Here is a 17,188-nt window from a genome sequence, read left to right as displayed (position 1 = left end):
GATTTCCCTTCGACTAGTTCGAATCCTCAAGCAAAATGCTCAGAACTCAAGAACTTCATCGGATCGGCTCTCGGAGAGACTTCTAGGGCAGAACACTGCTCAAAAACCCCAGAATTACTCAACAAGAGAGTCCAAAAGGTGTCCAAATATCCAAAAATGTGTCGAATGACGTCCAAATGACGTCCTATATATAGGAGTGAGGCGCAGTACGGCCTCTGACATCAATACGGCCCGTACTGAAGTTTTGAACTACAGTACGGCCGTATTGGTTTCAGTACGGCCGTATTGTAGTTCAAATTGTTCAGTACGGCCGTACTGAACTTCTAGGAGGCCGTATTGAGCTCCAATCCTCCCACATCCTTATTTTAAGCTACTCTAAGACTTCTAAACCTATGAAGAATCATCCTAGGGTCTTCCAGGGTCTTCCAGGAGTCCTTTCGGCTGACTTTCCTTCGGTCTTCGAGAGTCTTCGAGTCTTATTTCCGACCCGGACAATTTTAGGGGTCTACAAACCAAGCGCCACTTTCTCTATCAGCTGGTACCGGGTCTCAGAATCTTGTAGAAATCGGCTGACAAAATATATGGGAGTCTGGGTGCCTTCTTTTTCTTGCACCAAAACCGAGCTGATCGCCTCCTCGGATATAGCCAAGTATACCAGGAGTGGGCTCGAAGGCTCGGATCTCGTGAGGTTCGGCGGCGTCGCCAAAGTCGTCTTCAAGTCTACAAAAGCTTCTTCACAAGCCTCGTTCCGCAAGAAAGACAAACTTTTTGGTAAGAGCTTCGTCATCGAGTTGATTTTATTGGCCAGGCGAGGCAAGAATCTGGATAAGGCGACCAATCTCCCAGATAGTCGTTGGAATTCCTTGAGGTTGCTCGGACTCCTCATGTCTAGGACAACTTGACATTTGTCTCGGTTTGCTTCTATTCCCCTGGCCGACAGCATAAACCCCAGAAATTTGCCTCCTTTGACCCCGAAAGTGCACTTCTCGGGATTGAGCCTCATGTTATGCTTGCGTAGTTCGCCAAAGATTTCGGCTAGGTCTGCTATGTGGTCGACCAAGGAGTTAGACTTGACTACCATGTCATCCACATAAATTTCTATGTTCCGCCCGATCTGCCTTTGGAACACCTTATCCATTAACCTCTGGTAGGTCGCTCCGGCATTCTTCAGTCTGAATGGCATGACTTTGTAGCAGAAGTTGGCGTTCTCGGTGATGAACGCCGTCTTCTCCTCGTCGGCCGAGTGCATCTTTATCTGGTTGTAGCCAGAGTAGGCATCGAGGAAGCTGAAGATGGAGTACCCGGACGCACCGTCGACAAGTCAGTCAATGCAGGGGAGTGGATAGGCATCCTTAGGGCAAGCTTTGTTGAGGTCGGTGTAGTCGGTGCACATTCTCCACTTTCCATTCGACTTCTTGACTAAAACCACGTTGGCTAGTCAGGTTGTGTACGTGACCTCTCTTATGAATTTGGCTTGTAACAATTTTTTCACCTCGGCATTCGCAACCTTCCTCTTCTCATCCCCCATTTTTCTCTTCTTTTGGGCAACTGGTCGGGCGTCTCAGCATACGGCAAGCCGATGACAAAGGAATTTTGGATCTATTCCTGGCATATCTAACGCCGTCCATGCGAATAGGTCTTTGTTGTCTCGAACCGCTCGTTTCACCTGGTTCGAATCGGCTTCACTTAGTTGGATCCCATGTGCGTGACCTGTTCAGGTGCTCGGCCAAGTTGAAAAGGAATAAGGTCCTCCGTTGGCTCGATTCGCTCTTCTTCACCTAACCGAGGATCAAGTTCAATGCCCTCCGTCATCTCTTGTCTGACCATATTCACACCTTTCGTTGTCGTCGGGGGGGCGGCAATAGGTCGCACCTTCAAGCTAGAAAGGTAACACTCTCTTGCTGTCTTCTGATTGGCGTGAACGGTTATTACTTGCCCATCTCTCGATGGAAACTTCATGCATAAGTAAGGGGTTGAGACAATGGCCCCCAATGCATTGATAGAAGGTCGGCCTAGCAGGATGTTGTACAACGTACTCGCATGCACCACAATGTAACGAATTTTGATCTCGCGGGAAGATTTTTGGTCAAAGCCGAAGCGAGTGTATAGGTCAATGCATCCTCTCGTCATCACTCTTTCACCTGAGAATCCTACCAGTGGTTCGTGGTACGGTTCTAAGCTCTCCTCCGGGATCCCAAGTTGCACAAAAGTGTTCCAATACAAGATGTCAACAGAACTCCCCTAGTCAACTAGGGTTTTCTTCACAATACAATTGTGCATTTCAACAGAAATTACCATGGGATCGTCCTGAACAGGATCGACGCCTCGGAAATCTCAGTCGGAAAAGGTAATTGGTGGCATCTTTGGTGTCCTCGGCTGATTCACACTATTTACTGATCGCACTGCCCGGAGGTGCCTCTTTCGTGCCGAAGAGGTGGAACCTCCCCCAGCGAAGCCTCCAGCTATTGTGTTGATCACTTTCCTTGGTCGATCGTTGTCTTCCCTGGAATGCCGCGAACGATCCTGCCTCTCGGTTGAACGGGATCGGCGGCGTCGGTCTCTCGGCTGTGGGGCTTCGCAAGAGTGGTCTCTCCTTCTTGCTTGGTGGTCCTAGAGAGTGACAAAGCTTCTGAGGTGACCTTGCTTGATGAGGTCCTCAAGCTTGTCTTTCAGCGCCGAGCATTCTTCAGTTGAGTGCCCCCTGTTTCAGTGGAATCGGCACGTTTTGGCTTTGTCTGCTCTAGGGGGTGTGTTCGCCCTTTTCGGCATCACAAGGATATCTGATGCAAGGGCCTGCTCCATTACCTTGGCCCTACTCACATTGAGGGGAGTATACGCTGCGTAGCGTGGTCCTCTTGGGGGGCGAGTATTTGAGGGCTCAGCATTCGTCTTTCTCATCGGCTCTCGGCCGGATTCCTTTCGGCTGTAACCCTCTTCGGCCCTAGCCTAATTTCGGGTCTCCGCCAGCTCCTCCATTTGCATATACTTCTTGGCTCGGCGTCGGAGATCGTTCATATCACTGGGCGGTTTCTTACACAAGCTGTTCACAAATGGCCCCGGCCTCAGGGCGGTGCTCAGCCGGTCCAACGCCACGGCCGGGTTGAGATCGCCAATCTCCATGGCAATCTTTTTTGAATCGGTCCATGAAGCTTCTCAAGCTTTCTTTCTTTTCTTGGCGAACCCCGCCAGCGCTAATGAGGTCGTCTTGTACGGTTTGCTCGTCGCGAACTACAGCGTGAATTGGGACGACAATTCATTAAACGAGTCGATGGAAGAACTCGGTAATCGCGTGAACCAACTGAGAGCCCTCCCTTTCAATGACATGGGGAATATCCAGCACAAGGCCGAGTCATCCTGAGTAGAGAGGGTCGCTTGTGTTAGGAAAACGTTCAAGTGTTCCTCGGGATCAGTAGATCCATCATACTTCTCAATCAGCATGCTCTTCCAATGGTCTAAAAGGGTTGCCTCCATTATTCTTCGAGAGAAAGGGTGTCTCAACGAGTGGGTAGTGGTGTTGACCTTGCCACCCATCAAAGAAGTAACCAGTGTTCGGGTCACATGGTCGGTTGGTGCATGATAGGCTGACTCCTCTAGGAGCGTGGGAGTAGACACCACGTAAGTTTGGTTCAGACTTCGGAGCTCGGCGTTTTGCCGACGCAATTCAGCCAACTCCCTGGCATCGGCTTCTCTCTGTCGTCGGATGGCTGCCATTTCCTCGCGCAATGCGCATAAGTCATCGTGGAGGTCGGGCTGGGCTCGGTCGGTGCTCGGCCGGACCTCTTGTATCACAGGCTCCGGTTGTGTCTGAGGCATTCCGTACGGGTATCGTTCTTGGCCGGTCATGACGTGATTATTCTCGGGGTTAGGGATCGGTTGAGTCGATGTTGATGGTCCTTTGCATGTTACTACCATGTCTCGGTCTCAGTCGTAGAGTTCAAAGGGGCTGAAAACGTCTCTTCGGCACCACGGTGGGCGCCAAATGTTCCTGTATTAGGATACACACTTCACTTGTCCTTGTAGCGGGTCCAGTCCTGGGTCTAGGTCTTCTCGTTCCTTTCCGAGTAGTCCGAAGTGAGGGGGGTGCCTGCAAAGACACTCCAACGCTCAAGTAAGTGTTTGGCGTAATAAATACGGTAGTTGAAAGTTGGTTACATACCTCGTTGGGGGTCTATTTATAGTATTTCTTGTTGGGCCGTGATTAAGGACTGAGCCCCAGGAAATTAGGGGACTAAATTGGCAGATTACGTTAATTAATGTCTCATTAATGGTCGTGGCATAAATCTGTAATTTGACCGAGCCCACCGACATGTTTGGCTCGGGCATTGAGTGGTCGGTGGTCTCGGAGCGATCCAACTGGTCGGTCGGATCGGATTTTCGGGTTTCGACCTAGTTGGCTACTATCCGGTATAATTAATATTGAGTATTGACCATTAATAAAGGATATTTAAGATTAATTAACGAATATCTTAAATCTTTCTATAAGTACCACAACACATGAATCTCCCTTCAACACATCCATATTCTATCTTTGACATTTTTGCATCATGGAGTTGGTATTCTTTGTACTTCTTACACTATTGTCAACCCCATGTAACTCTAAATCTAAACCATCAAATGGTTTTAGTGTTGATATTTTCCATCGTGACTCACCTTTGTCACCATTCTACGACCCTTCACTGAACCACACTGAGATAGTTTTACGTGCCGCCATGCGCTCAATTTCTCGTTCCTACAACCTTGACAAAGTTGAAACTAAACTAATTACAAACAATGGAGAATACCTCATGAAAATGTTCATAGTTACCCCACTAGTGGAGTCATTTTTAATTGTAGACACAGGCAGTGATCTGATATGGATACAATGCCAACCTTGTGTCAACTGTTTCCTACAATTCACACCCATTTTTGATACAATGAAATCCTCAACTTACGAAAAATTACCTTGTAGCTTTCATCCTTGTCGCGTGTTGCCCTCCGCTTACTGTGCAGTATCAGGGGATTGCCGGGTACCTGTTATGAGTTTTTATGCTTTTTCTTAGCGCATGCTCCTTCCCATTATTTCGTAGCATTTATCTACGTGTAGTTTTTTTCCCTTTATTTTCCACTACTAAAAAAATTGTCATTTTTCTGCAAAAAAAATATTTGCAAATTTTTCTGCAAAAACATATTCGGAGAAATTTTTTGCAAATTTATTTGCGAAAAATAATTTACAGATATTTGCAAAAAATTTGTAAGACGGCCATGGTGAGCCGTTACATATACCAACACAATCACACAACCCACTAAATCATACATTAATAAATAAATTATAAATTTACATTATTTTCCTATTATAATTACTATTTATTCATATTTAATATATATATATATATATATATCATTTTGTAAGTTATTTTTTCATTTTTTTTCTTATGCTTTTATCACGGTTAACAAGGTGTAAACACAAATTCTAAAGTTATATTAATTTTATGAAGTCAATTTTTATCTCATTTGAAGTTATGTGACACCTTTTTACTACAAAACACTTCCCCAATAATTTTTTTAACTAAATGGTAGAAACTAAATATAAGTATTGATGACTTTCTTTTGGATGAAAAGTTCACTGTGATATCTTTTATCCTACATATCATAATACATAAATAATGTAAATTAAATAACATAATTTTAAATAAATAAAAATCAAATGTGTTTAGGTAAAAAACATCATTTTCTTAACTTAACAAGATAACATAATCAACTGAAATTACAAGAAAATAAAAATAATTTAGTAAAACAACATCCTAATCTAGTCATAGAAAGCTCATAATTATGTCTCGATATCACATGTCCTATTATAATAACTCAACATGGAGTCCAAGTCTTATCACCAACATCTTTAGCATCATGTTGATCATCACCCGAAGAATCAACACAAGAGTAACAATATAAAGAAAGTGAGTGAGAAACATTTTGCTTTGACTCATGGTGTAGAAATGTAAATCAAATATCCAAACATAAAACAAAACATACAACAACACAAGCATAAACACTTCATTTATACAATAACATGATATTAATAAATAATTTTCACGATTAATACAATAACTCATTTATTATCATGGACACAATTACTCATTCATGACACACAAATCATAATTAACTCATTCACATGCAAGTATGGAATGCAAAGGACATGCATGAACTCTCGATTTGCATGCATGTGATACCAATCTCAAGATATGCGTAATGCATATTAAGTGATTTATTGATTTACGTGTATATGATGCATGTTAAACAAACTTGATGCAATAATATACACATGCTCTCACTTCACATATCACATGTCTCATACCACCTCATATATCCCATTTACATTTTCAAATACATTAGCTAGCCAATAATAAAAAGGTAGTATCAAGATCACAAAGGTAAAACAACCAATTAATAGTCCCTGCCCAACAACATCTAGTTGAACAAGTTGAGCGACCAGTCATCTAGCTAAGCAAGCTGAGCCCCCTAAGGTTTCTTGCTAAGTGACCTATATCTAGTTGAGTGAGTTGGGGCTTGTCACTAAGTAACTAATCACCCAACTGAGGAGATGAGCCCCCTAAGACTTCTCGCTAAGCGACCAATCTAGCTGAGTGAGTTAAGCTCCCTAAAGCTTTTCACATGAGCAACCTTGCACGTCTCATTAAGCGAGAACACAATCTTCCTTCATGAAAATCATGTCTCTTCAATGATTACAAGTTATCCACATCCAATTTCACGCATAAACACATATACAATCAATAAATTTTCTCTATAACATGCAATTAACATTTCGAATCACTCAATTTACATATATATCAATTAATAATTTCACAAATTATCACAACAAGTTCTCCCATAGGAACCCACAAGAACTTCAGATAATTCAATTACAACCCAAAACATATAATTGATCATACATTCCAACAATTCATGCCATTAATTATGAGTAAGAATAACGAGAGCAAAGCAGAAACATTAGGAGAAACCCCTCATACATAGACATATATCATACATTGGATTAGGGGTCAGTCCCATTACCTAGCACACAAACATACAATCAGAGAGGTTTATCACTCCCCCTTACCTCTATTAGTAAAACGTGAAGAACGTGAGTCTCCGAGATGATCTCTTCTTGTCTCCTCTCCTCTGGCTTCTGAATAACGTAAAAGAAAAATGAGAGCATGAACAAAAAACTAACGCGTTCTTCTTTTTAAAATCTCTAACCCATACTCAGTTACTTATCTGTAATAATAATAATAATAATAATAATAGTAATAATAATAATAATAATAATAATAATAATACACATTATAATAAAATATAATCCTCATATAATTTGCTCAAAATAAATATATAAAATATAATATCAACCTTGAAATGCTCTCTAACATCCAAGATTTAAAATTTTATAATAAAATATATATTATTAGTCTAATTATGAAAATGTAGGATGCTACATTCACATTATGCCTCTCAAAGTCGGCATCTCAACAAATGCATTTTATGACATTTTACATAGTGACACTTTATTTAACTTTTTTAGTAAAAAAAAATCCTTCACTGATCACAAACTTTCATGAATAGCTCTTTTTTGAGATGTACAATCGCTTTTAGGATCAACAATTATCCTCACAAATTAACACGAAAATTTTCAATGTGTTTTGTTCTCACTTGCACACTTTCTAATTTTTTTTTAAAAGGTAACTCATTCCTAAATTACTTCAAGTCAATCACATTTAATTATGGAACTCTCGAGTGATGAACTATAAAAAAGGTAGGTATATATTATTGGTATAGTTAGTCCATATTAAATCTTTTTAAGTCATTCGCAACGGCATAATCTCAAACTTGTATAGTCTCAAACATATATAATCACTAAATCTCTCTCATTCCGATGTGTTCAAAATGTTATCAACCATTGGAATTCACTTAGCTTGTGAGCAAACCACATCATAAAAGAAGAGAAGACATACTTTGATGTTGTTTGTAAAGCTTCTCATATTTATCATCTCAATAATTGTACTCTACAACATTTCACATGATAATACTTCAAAAAAAAATTATTACAAACTTAGCCTACTAATTTTTAAAATTAAGCAATATATATTAATTTATTGTTAACATATTATTTAAAATTAAATAAAAAATATTGATCGAGTGTCATTAATTGATACTACTTGCAGCTAATTAGCCATGTATAGAAAAATACTCAAAATTGTAGTCTTAAAGATTTTTAAAAAAATACTTAATTTAATAGATCATAAATCTTAATTGAAATAAAAAATAAACATATCATATTTATAATAAAAAAAATATTGTTTCTTATACGAGCAGTGTCACTCACATGTACCTTAATATATTTTTTTAAAATTTTAAAAAATATTTTAATAGTGGGCCAACATTTCATAATTTTAAAAACTAAAAGAGTTAATTTACAATTAAAAAAATCTAGACACAAAAATTTCATATCCAAAAAATTATTGGAACCAAGTTAATTTAAGACATGAGGGATAAAATTAGGCTAAAACTTTAATATTTTTAATAGATAAAACTAAATTAAATTCAAAAATTAAAATAAGACTAAATTAAAACTTAAAAAATATTATAAAGAAGTAAATTAAGATTTTAGCATATAAAATTAAAACCATAACTAAGTCATCCCAAGAGATGTTACGGTTCACTACACTAACATTACTTTGATAGTCTAAAAGCTAATGTTGTCGCTGAGGATTTGCTTCTCTTCTTTAGCCACTCACAGTCACAGCACCCTTTCTTGTTCTTCGCGGAGATTCTTTTTTTGGTTCCGCGTCAAACACTCAACACCACCCTATGCTACAGCTCCAGAAAATTTTGTTGCTGCTATGGGAAACCCACTAAGCAAAATGGGTTTTTTTCAGTGGCCAGTGACCTTCAATCTTCCTCTTCTTCCTTCCCCAAAGTTTCTCCCTTTTCAGGTACCCATTTCCCTTTTGTTAGCCTCAAAATGTTTTCTTTGTGGCACTGTCAAGAACCCATATGCATAATGTTCTACAAATATCTTTGCTGTGTTTTTTTCAGGATTGGAGGACGCTGTGGTGAGCTATTTATTTGGAAAGAAGAGGGCAACTGACGTTGCTCACATGTATGCACTCATTGAACTTCTTTATCTTTTTATGAGAATTTTTGGGTAAATTTCTTCCAAAGCACTTTGAGAAAATTTGGAAAGAAAAATAAAGTAAGTTTCTAAAACACTAAAATTGGCTTAGTAACTTATAAGTTAATTTGTAGAATCTCTCTTATTGACTTTTTCAAAATCTTATTTTTATTTTGGGCATAAGTTTATCTCAAGATGAAGGCAGAATGAATGCCAGCAGAGTCAAGAAAGGATTTTTCTCCCTATTTTTTCTTCCAGAAGTCCTTTCAGAGAAGACCCTATGTTTGGAAATGCTTCTGTTTTCAAAAAAAATTGCTTGCTTTTCCGTTTTTGAGATTAGGGATCGAGATATAAATCAGTTGTTGTCCAAGATTATTATGTTCCTAAAACCTCTGTGGCTGTTCTGCTTTTGATTCTCTACAAAAATGCCTTCTCATGTTTACTTCCTTAAAGTTTTCAATTTTGACTTTTGAGTTTTTATTGTTTCTTCTAGTAGAGGGGCATATACTAATAAGGTGGGATATGATTGATAAATAAGTGTATTCCTCAAAATTTCAAACTTTTTTATGTGCTGTATTTTTCTCTCATAACCATGGCTGAAATACTAATCTAAAACTGTTTTGTGTGATTTATTTGTTGTCACAAGTAATTATATGGACAAAATTTATATATAGTACATTGTTGGTGTTGTTCTGCAATTATAATTAGAGTTTTAACTAAGTAATACATGTTGACATATAATAGAATCCTTTATTATGTGTATTACTAAGATAAAATTCTAATTCTAGAATTTCCTGTCTCATATGGCTCAACAGCCAATTCTTTCTTCTTCTTTTTTTTTCCAATTTTTTTGAAGTTAACTAAAACAAAAAAGAAGTTATTAACAGGAGTTTCAAACTTGAATTTTGACTAATAAAGAATTTCAAAGAATCTCATCTTTTTTTAGTTTTGTCTTTTCTCCTACATGGAGAACAACACCAAAGCACCTATGGTACTTCACTACTGCATATAAGTTTTATCCTAATTATATATAGATTGTGTATTTTTCTTAAATAATTAAAATTATGTATATGCAGATGTTTTATGAGAGTATGATACTAGAAAATTACATTGTATATTACCGATTATTTATGCAAGTATTGCACTTGGAATCCATCTCATGCTGCATTTGTATCACATAGACATAGAATGCTGAGAAATTTTATTTTTTGTGTAGTCCTAAATCCTAATAACTTTTAGCAAAATTCTTTTTTTATTATTTGATTTAGAGGGTTTCTGTTATATATGCATTTCAGTTTCCATGATTATAGGAGGAGCTTGGGTTGAGTTAAAAATATCCAATTTTTTTACAGAACTCTATTTGGCAGGTCTTCTGCATATAAGTTTACTGACATATATTTTGCTACTTATGCTTGTTATTATTCTCGTATTTATCTATACGACTTGTTATGGTAGTGCTTTAGCCTTGATAATAATTAATAGATATATTTCTTGTTCCTACCAGGAAACATGTTGTCCAGAAAGGAGACACTGTCATTGATGCCACTTGTGGCAATGGTTTTGACACCTTATAAATGCTTAATTTGGTTGCTGATGATTCTCATTATGGTTATGTATATGCATTAGACATTCAGAAAGATGCTATAGATAATACTTCACTCTTGCTGGAAAAATCACTTAATTCCAATGAGGTGAGGACTATAAATGATCTAATAGTGTTAACTTTGAATTCCAATGAGCTAACAGTTTTTAGTTCTATATAATTGTCTGTTATATAGCCATAGACAAATTTAATCGTATAACACTCAATCCAGCTATAAATAATTCAGTCTTAATTTTTCCCTCTTTTTTCAGCAGTGCATAATTTTTCAGTACATAGTCTTAGCACTTGAACTGGCCTTGAGCCTTTTAGTTTTGGTGCAGTTAATTTGACAACAATTAAGAATTTTCATGTCACCATCAATATTTTCAAAATACGTGCAGAAACAACTAGTCAAGCTGTTCAATATCTGCCATAGTAAAATGGAGGATGTTGTTCCAAGGAATGCCTCCGTTAGGTACTTGCTTCGTGTTCCCTTAACTTTATTCCCCTGTTCCTACTTTGTGTTTAGAAGCTTATGATAATAAATAACTGGTGTAGTTAATTTCATCGTAAACCCTTATATCCAGTGGCGGAACTTGGATAAAAAATTTGGAGGTGCCAAATTAATTTTTTTATGATAAATTAAATTTTTTACTAATTAAAAAAATAACAAAATTCCTCATTTTTTCTACTCAAAATAAACATGTAGAATAATGAAATCTAAATCATAAAAGACTATCATTAAATGCCAAAGGTTACCTGGAATAAAGAAAATCAAAGTAGTTGAAGTAAATTCCAAGATAAGTTGTGCACTTGTCTGCTATGAGATCCAAAATAATATATTTAACATAGCCCAAATTACTTGTATTGTATAGTATCATTTGCACACAGCATACCCAAAATTGTGCAATGCAAGTCAAGCAAAAAGAATCATCTAAAAGCCAATAATTACTTTTAGGTGGGCCAAAATTCAGGAGCAGCTGCATAAATTAAATATTGACATTATTATATACATATAAAATTTTAAATGCAAGCCTAACATAAAGTTTAAAATAATATAAACATAAACAGAAGTTACCTTTAGTTAAAGTGCTGCTTTTCGTTCTTTCAATGACTTAAAATGTTCAATAATTGAGTCAGAACTAAAACTTGTTGCAATATCCCTTTCAATATAAACGATCATACTATCTGCTAAAAAGTCAGCTTCCATCTTATTTCTCAACCTAATCTTGATTATTTTCATTGCAGAAAAAGATCTTTCAGTTGTAGCTGTAGAAACTGGAAGAGTCATGATAAGACGAAGTAATCTATCAATCAAGTAGTAAACTTCTGACTTTTTTGTTGTTGCCAAACATGTACACAACTCTTGCATTGTTGATAAATTCTTCAAATTTGAATCTTGACGAGCATCAACAATGAAATGTTGAAGTTGGAAATGCAAATTAATTTTCTCTTGCTCACTGAAATCCATGGGATAATATTTGTCTACAAGAGTGCAAATGTCTTCAATATTGAAAGCTTTATAAGCATCCTTAGGAACCAATGTCATGCTTAGAGTTAATAACTCCATTGCCTGGTCATTAAATCTACAATTCAACTCCTGTAATTGCTTATCAATTGTAACAAAGAATATTTCAACTCTCAAATAATGCTCCACTGTAATATGATCTTTTTGGTGACGAGAGCGCCCTTGCCTTGCTACATAAGAAACACTAAATTGAGGAACCTCAATATCATGTTTTTCACAAAAAGATGTCACATTTTAAATAACTTATCCCAACCTTCTCTCAAGTTTTGGATAAGTGTTTTTGTAGAACGAACTAAATGCATAGCATTAACTACATCCTGAGATTTTTGTTGTAAAGCTTGACAAAGAACATCTGTTATCCCCATAATTTCTCTCATCAAATGCAAGATCAATATAAACTCAAATGAGGTCAAGCTTTTGTAAGCATTATCGGCATTCCCACGTTGAGAATAAGTAGATCCATCAACAATAATTTTTTCTAAAACAGAACAAGTTGCATCATACATATTTATCAAGCTACAAATAGAAGAAAAATGGGAGCTCCAACGAGTATCCCCAGCTCGTTTCAAAGTACAAATTTGATTTGCCCCTTTACCATTTTCAAGCTCATCAATCTCTAGCAAATATGCAATTTCATTTAACTTGGCAACTTGTAACTCATCATGCCGCTTACTAGAAGAGCAAACAATATTCACAATAAAAGTCAATTTTGAAAAGAATTGATGAATTGGAATAACTTCTCTTGATGCAGCAACCAAGGCAAGTTGTAACCGATGAGCAAAACAATGAACATAATATGCATAAGGACAATCATTTAAGAATAATGCCTGTAATCCATTCCATTCTCCTCCATATTACTAGCACCATCATACCCTTGACCACGAATATTAGAAACATTAAGGTTATGTCGAGAAAGTACAACACATAATTCATTCTTCAGAGTTAATGCCGTAGTGTCTTTAACATGCACAATATCAAAAAACCGCTCTTGTATAAAACCATTTTTATCAACAAATCTCAAAATAAGAGTCATTTGTTCCTTTTTTGATTCATCGCGAGCTTCATCAATAATTATACAAAACTTAGAATCTCCAACTTCCTCACGAATATGATTTTTCACTTTAGTAGAAAGAATATTCAATCTCTTTTTGAATTTTATGGGAAGTATATTTGGAATTATATGGAGCATTTTCCAACACAACTTTTGCAACCTCATCATTGTATGATGCAATTAGTTTTATCATCTCAAGAAAATTACCTTGGTTCCTTGATTCACTAGTTTCATCATAACCTCTAAAAGCACAAGCTTGAAGTGATAAATAACGAACCGTATCAATTGAAGTCTTGAGACGCAAACGATTCTTCATAATCTGATCTAAGCTTTGCACATGAAAAACATTCCTAATATGACAATTTTGATTCAACAAGTCTTGACAAGCTCTCACTGCATTATTGTGTGGTGAGCAAGGATCCTTCCCAATGTGTTTAAGAAATGCACACTTCTTTCCATTATTAACTTTCCTCCAATTTTTAAAACCTGTAGAAAAAATAATCCACAAAGTTAAATCTTGTTGATGATAATCAACTCATTACCAATTAGAATTCAAATTCAATCACCTGTAGCAATGAAAACATCTGAACCAAGGCGTCCGCTTGGTTTACTAAAAAGATAGCAAGGCAAGCAATATGCAGCATCTTTTGAAGGCGAATACTCTAACCATGAAGGAAATATGCTAAACCAAGTGTATTGAAATCTCCTTGGATGATCTTCTTTACCAGACAAAGGATAATTTTCTAAATGCATTTGATATGGACCCCATTTTAGATAAGCCCTTCGTACCTCATCCGTTTGATTTGATGGGTATTGCCAAATTTGAGGGCGTTTCCTTGGATCACGTTCCAAAGAATTTTCAAATTCATTATATGTAACTCTAGGAACCTTTGAGAGTTGTTTATCATTTTCTTCAATTCTTGGATTCTTGGGAAACTTCTCAAGTTCACTTGACGTAGAAGTTGCATTTTTTTCATCTTTATCACAAGTCTTCCTCTTGAAAAAAGAATCAATTCTTTTACTCTTTATCATAATTTTTCTAATATATATTTATCACCTTTCACCTATATAAAAAAGGAAAAAAATATTTTCACAATTATCACAATGCAAAACATACAAAAACTCATACCAATATACTACTATAATTAAATACAAAACTATATATTCCTTAAGCTAGCTATGCAAAACTTTGAGCAAATTCAATTTTCTAAAATTCTTAATAAGCACATGAACAAACTACTAGTTTACTTCAACCAAAGTTTTCAACATTTTCAACAAGTAATTCATATAAGTAGGCAAAATTACTAGTTTACTTAACAAGGAATGAAATTAATATTCTAATCGATTTGATAATCAATACAATTTTTAAAACTATGAATCAAGCATTTGTTCATCATTCTTCATTCATATTTACCAAAACTGCAAAGGAGAGAATCAGGGGAAGCTCCACAAGATTTTCTTCGGAAGCGTATCGGAAGGGCGAGCAGAACCTGTTCGAGTTTTCCAGAAACTTTAGGAAAGATAAAAAAAATTCGGGAACTTGATATGAGTGATAGTGGTATATATGACTTACCTTCTTCAATTGGAAATCTTGTTGGGCTTGTAGTTCTGATTCTAACTGGATGCACTACATTACTTGTACTGCAAGTAGTGTTTTTATGCTGCCAAAACTCGGGCACTTGGAACGGGGTACCCAGGCCAGGAGCGTGAATGAGAAGCAGCTACATAGAACCTGTTTGAATGAAATGGAGGTGACGTGAAACGTATTTGAGAAGTTAGAAAGTTTTTTATTTTTATTATAATAAATAAATATAATATTAAAAAATATATAAAAAAATAAATAAATATATAAAAGTTTTGGGGGAGCCACGGCTCCCCTGTCCCTTCATAGTTCCGCCCCTGCTTATATCATTTTCTGCAATTAAAGTCTGTTTGGATAAACTTTTCCATAAGCTTTTTATAGAAAAAAAAAATTGAAATAAGTTTTTTCATAAGTTAAAAACTTCTTTATGCGTAAGTTAAAAATAAGATTTTGAAAAAGTTAGTTGAATTTTTTTTTTATTTTTACAAAATAGTTTATGCATAATAAGCTTATGACAAGATCGTGCCATTTTTTCATCTTATTTTTCCTTCTTAGATGTGTTAGTGGAGAAGTTTACTCAAATAAATCGTTAGAAGTTTGTTATGGACAGAGGGTATTAGTGCCTCTGTAGGAGCTTTGTTCTGTGACAGTTGGAATTCTCTTCCTCTATATCCCTTTCATTAACGTATAGTTCTTATCGATCAAAATCACTCAAAATAATACATGATCTTTTATAAACATTTCTCTCAACTTGGTTAATGTTAATGTAAAATATATTTGAATAAGGGGATTTTAATAGAGTAAATGAATTTTTTTTAAAAATTAAATCTTTTACTGTAGAATATTTTGTTTGGATACATAATTTATAAATAAAAAAATTGAAATTTAAACATTTGTAAAAAAAATTTAAAGATGTAGAATTTCAAATTTTCTTCAAAAAGTAAAAAATTTAAATTCTTTTTTCTCTTACCCCTCTTTTTTCTAAGTTGACATAAAAAATATTAATAACTTTTTTAATTAATGAATATTCAAAATTATATTTTAAATTATTAAGTATTATCTGATAATAATTTTTAAAATTATAGTTAATAGTAATTGTACAAACAGAATATTTAAAGAATGATGAAAACTAAAATCAAATTAACTCAAATTCTAAAAATTTTAAAATTCTTTACATGGAATTAACTTGGAGTACACATTTATCAAATAAAAAAAAATCTATCAACTAGTTGGGGAATTCAGGCTTTTTGACCCAATAGGATTTTTATAAAAACTTATTACATAAATGTGATTGTTTTTAAACATAGGCTTAAATATGTTTTTAGTCCCTCAAATTTAGCGTAATTTTGTTTTTGGTCCCTCAAATTTAAAATTGTTGTTTTTAGTCCCTATAATTTTAAAAAATCTTATTTTAGTCCTTATATTCAAATTTTGCTAAGAAATTTATCAAATATTATTGCATAAAATCTACCTATTGGTGTCCCTGTTAGTGAAAATATCACATTAAATCCGATTGATATTGCATAATTGTCTTAATTAGTCACTTTCAAATACGTTATTAGTAACCTAAGGGACTAAAAAAAGACTTTTGAAAATTACAGGGACTAAAAATAACAATTTTAAATTTGAGGGACCAAAACTAATTTTGTCTTAAATTTGAGGGACTAAAAACATATTTAAGCCTTAAACATATTACCAATTTGGAATAGTCAATAGGGTGTCGTTGGTCAACATAGTGTCACCTCCTATCACGTTTTTTTTTTGAAAGATAGCTCAGAAGAAGTGGAGCTAAAGTCGAATGAGCCATGTAGTGTTAAATTGTACTAATGTTGCTACTGTTAATGAGGGATGAATTTAACTTTTTTAAAAAATAATAGTGTCGTTATTCTTAATGGGGGACTAACACAATGTTGGTACAAGTGTCACTATCCCTATTAGAGGATTAGTACAGTGTTTGACTGTATGAGTGTTGCTACCCCCATTAGGAGACTAGTATAATCTCTAACTGTACTAGTGTCGTTATCATCATTAGGAGACTAGTACAATGTTTGAGTGTACTAGTGTCACTATCCTCCTTGGGAGATCATATTTTAATTTATTTTTTTAACTCAAGTCCTATTATTCAACTTTGGGAATTTTTTTTCTATTTATGTTAAAGTTTTGCTGCCTACATCTGGGAACCATTTTTTTTATTCTTCATACATTATCTTTAAGTGTTGGGGACCAATTTCCTATTTTATTTTAAATTATTTTACTTATATGATAATTTTTTATTTAAAATTTTAAAATTAATTTTAATTAAA

General features: G+C 35.2%; 1 long non-coding RNA gene and 1 pseudogene across 4 annotated transcripts; one reads left to right on the top strand and one right to left on the bottom strand.

Annotated features, from left to right (window-relative positions):
* Positions 1 to 8,665: 8,665 nt before the first annotated feature.
* On the top strand, positions 8,666 to 12,184 carry LOC145958226 (uncharacterized). Of its 3 annotated transcripts, XR_014433877.1 has the most exons (5): positions 8,666 to 8,963; positions 9,067 to 9,130; positions 10,647 to 10,833; positions 11,066 to 11,199; positions 11,973 to 12,184. It is a non-coding gene; the product is annotated as an uncharacterized LOC145958226 (long non-coding RNA). The 3 variants fall into 3 exon arrangements; XR_014433878.1 differs by lacking the exon at positions 11,066 to 11,199 and having other exon boundaries at positions 8,667 to 8,963; XR_014433876.1 differs by lacking the exons at positions 11,066 to 11,199; positions 11,973 to 12,184 and having other exon boundaries at positions 8,670 to 8,963; positions 10,647 to 10,880.
* Positions 11,809 to 15,118, bottom strand: LOC109818096 (uncharacterized; annotated as a pseudogene). The gene is made up of 4 exons (XR_014433875.1): positions 14,877 to 15,118; positions 14,718 to 14,793; positions 13,870 to 14,367; positions 11,809 to 13,789 (listed from the first exon to the last, which is right to left on the bottom strand). The product of XR_014433875.1 is annotated as an uncharacterized LOC109818096 (transcript).
* Between the last annotated feature and the right edge of the window lie 2,070 nt (positions 15,119 to 17,188).

This window comes from Cajanus cajan, chromosome 5, assembly GCF_000230855.2.
Source record: "Cajanus cajan strain Asha chromosome 5, NIPB_CcT2T_4, whole genome shotgun sequence".
NCBI classification, from domain to species: domain Eukaryota; kingdom Viridiplantae; phylum Streptophyta; class Magnoliopsida; order Fabales; family Fabaceae; genus Cajanus; species Cajanus cajan.
The sequence above is the reverse complement of the archived record's forward strand: the minus strand, read 5'-3'. Positions and strand labels throughout refer to the sequence as shown.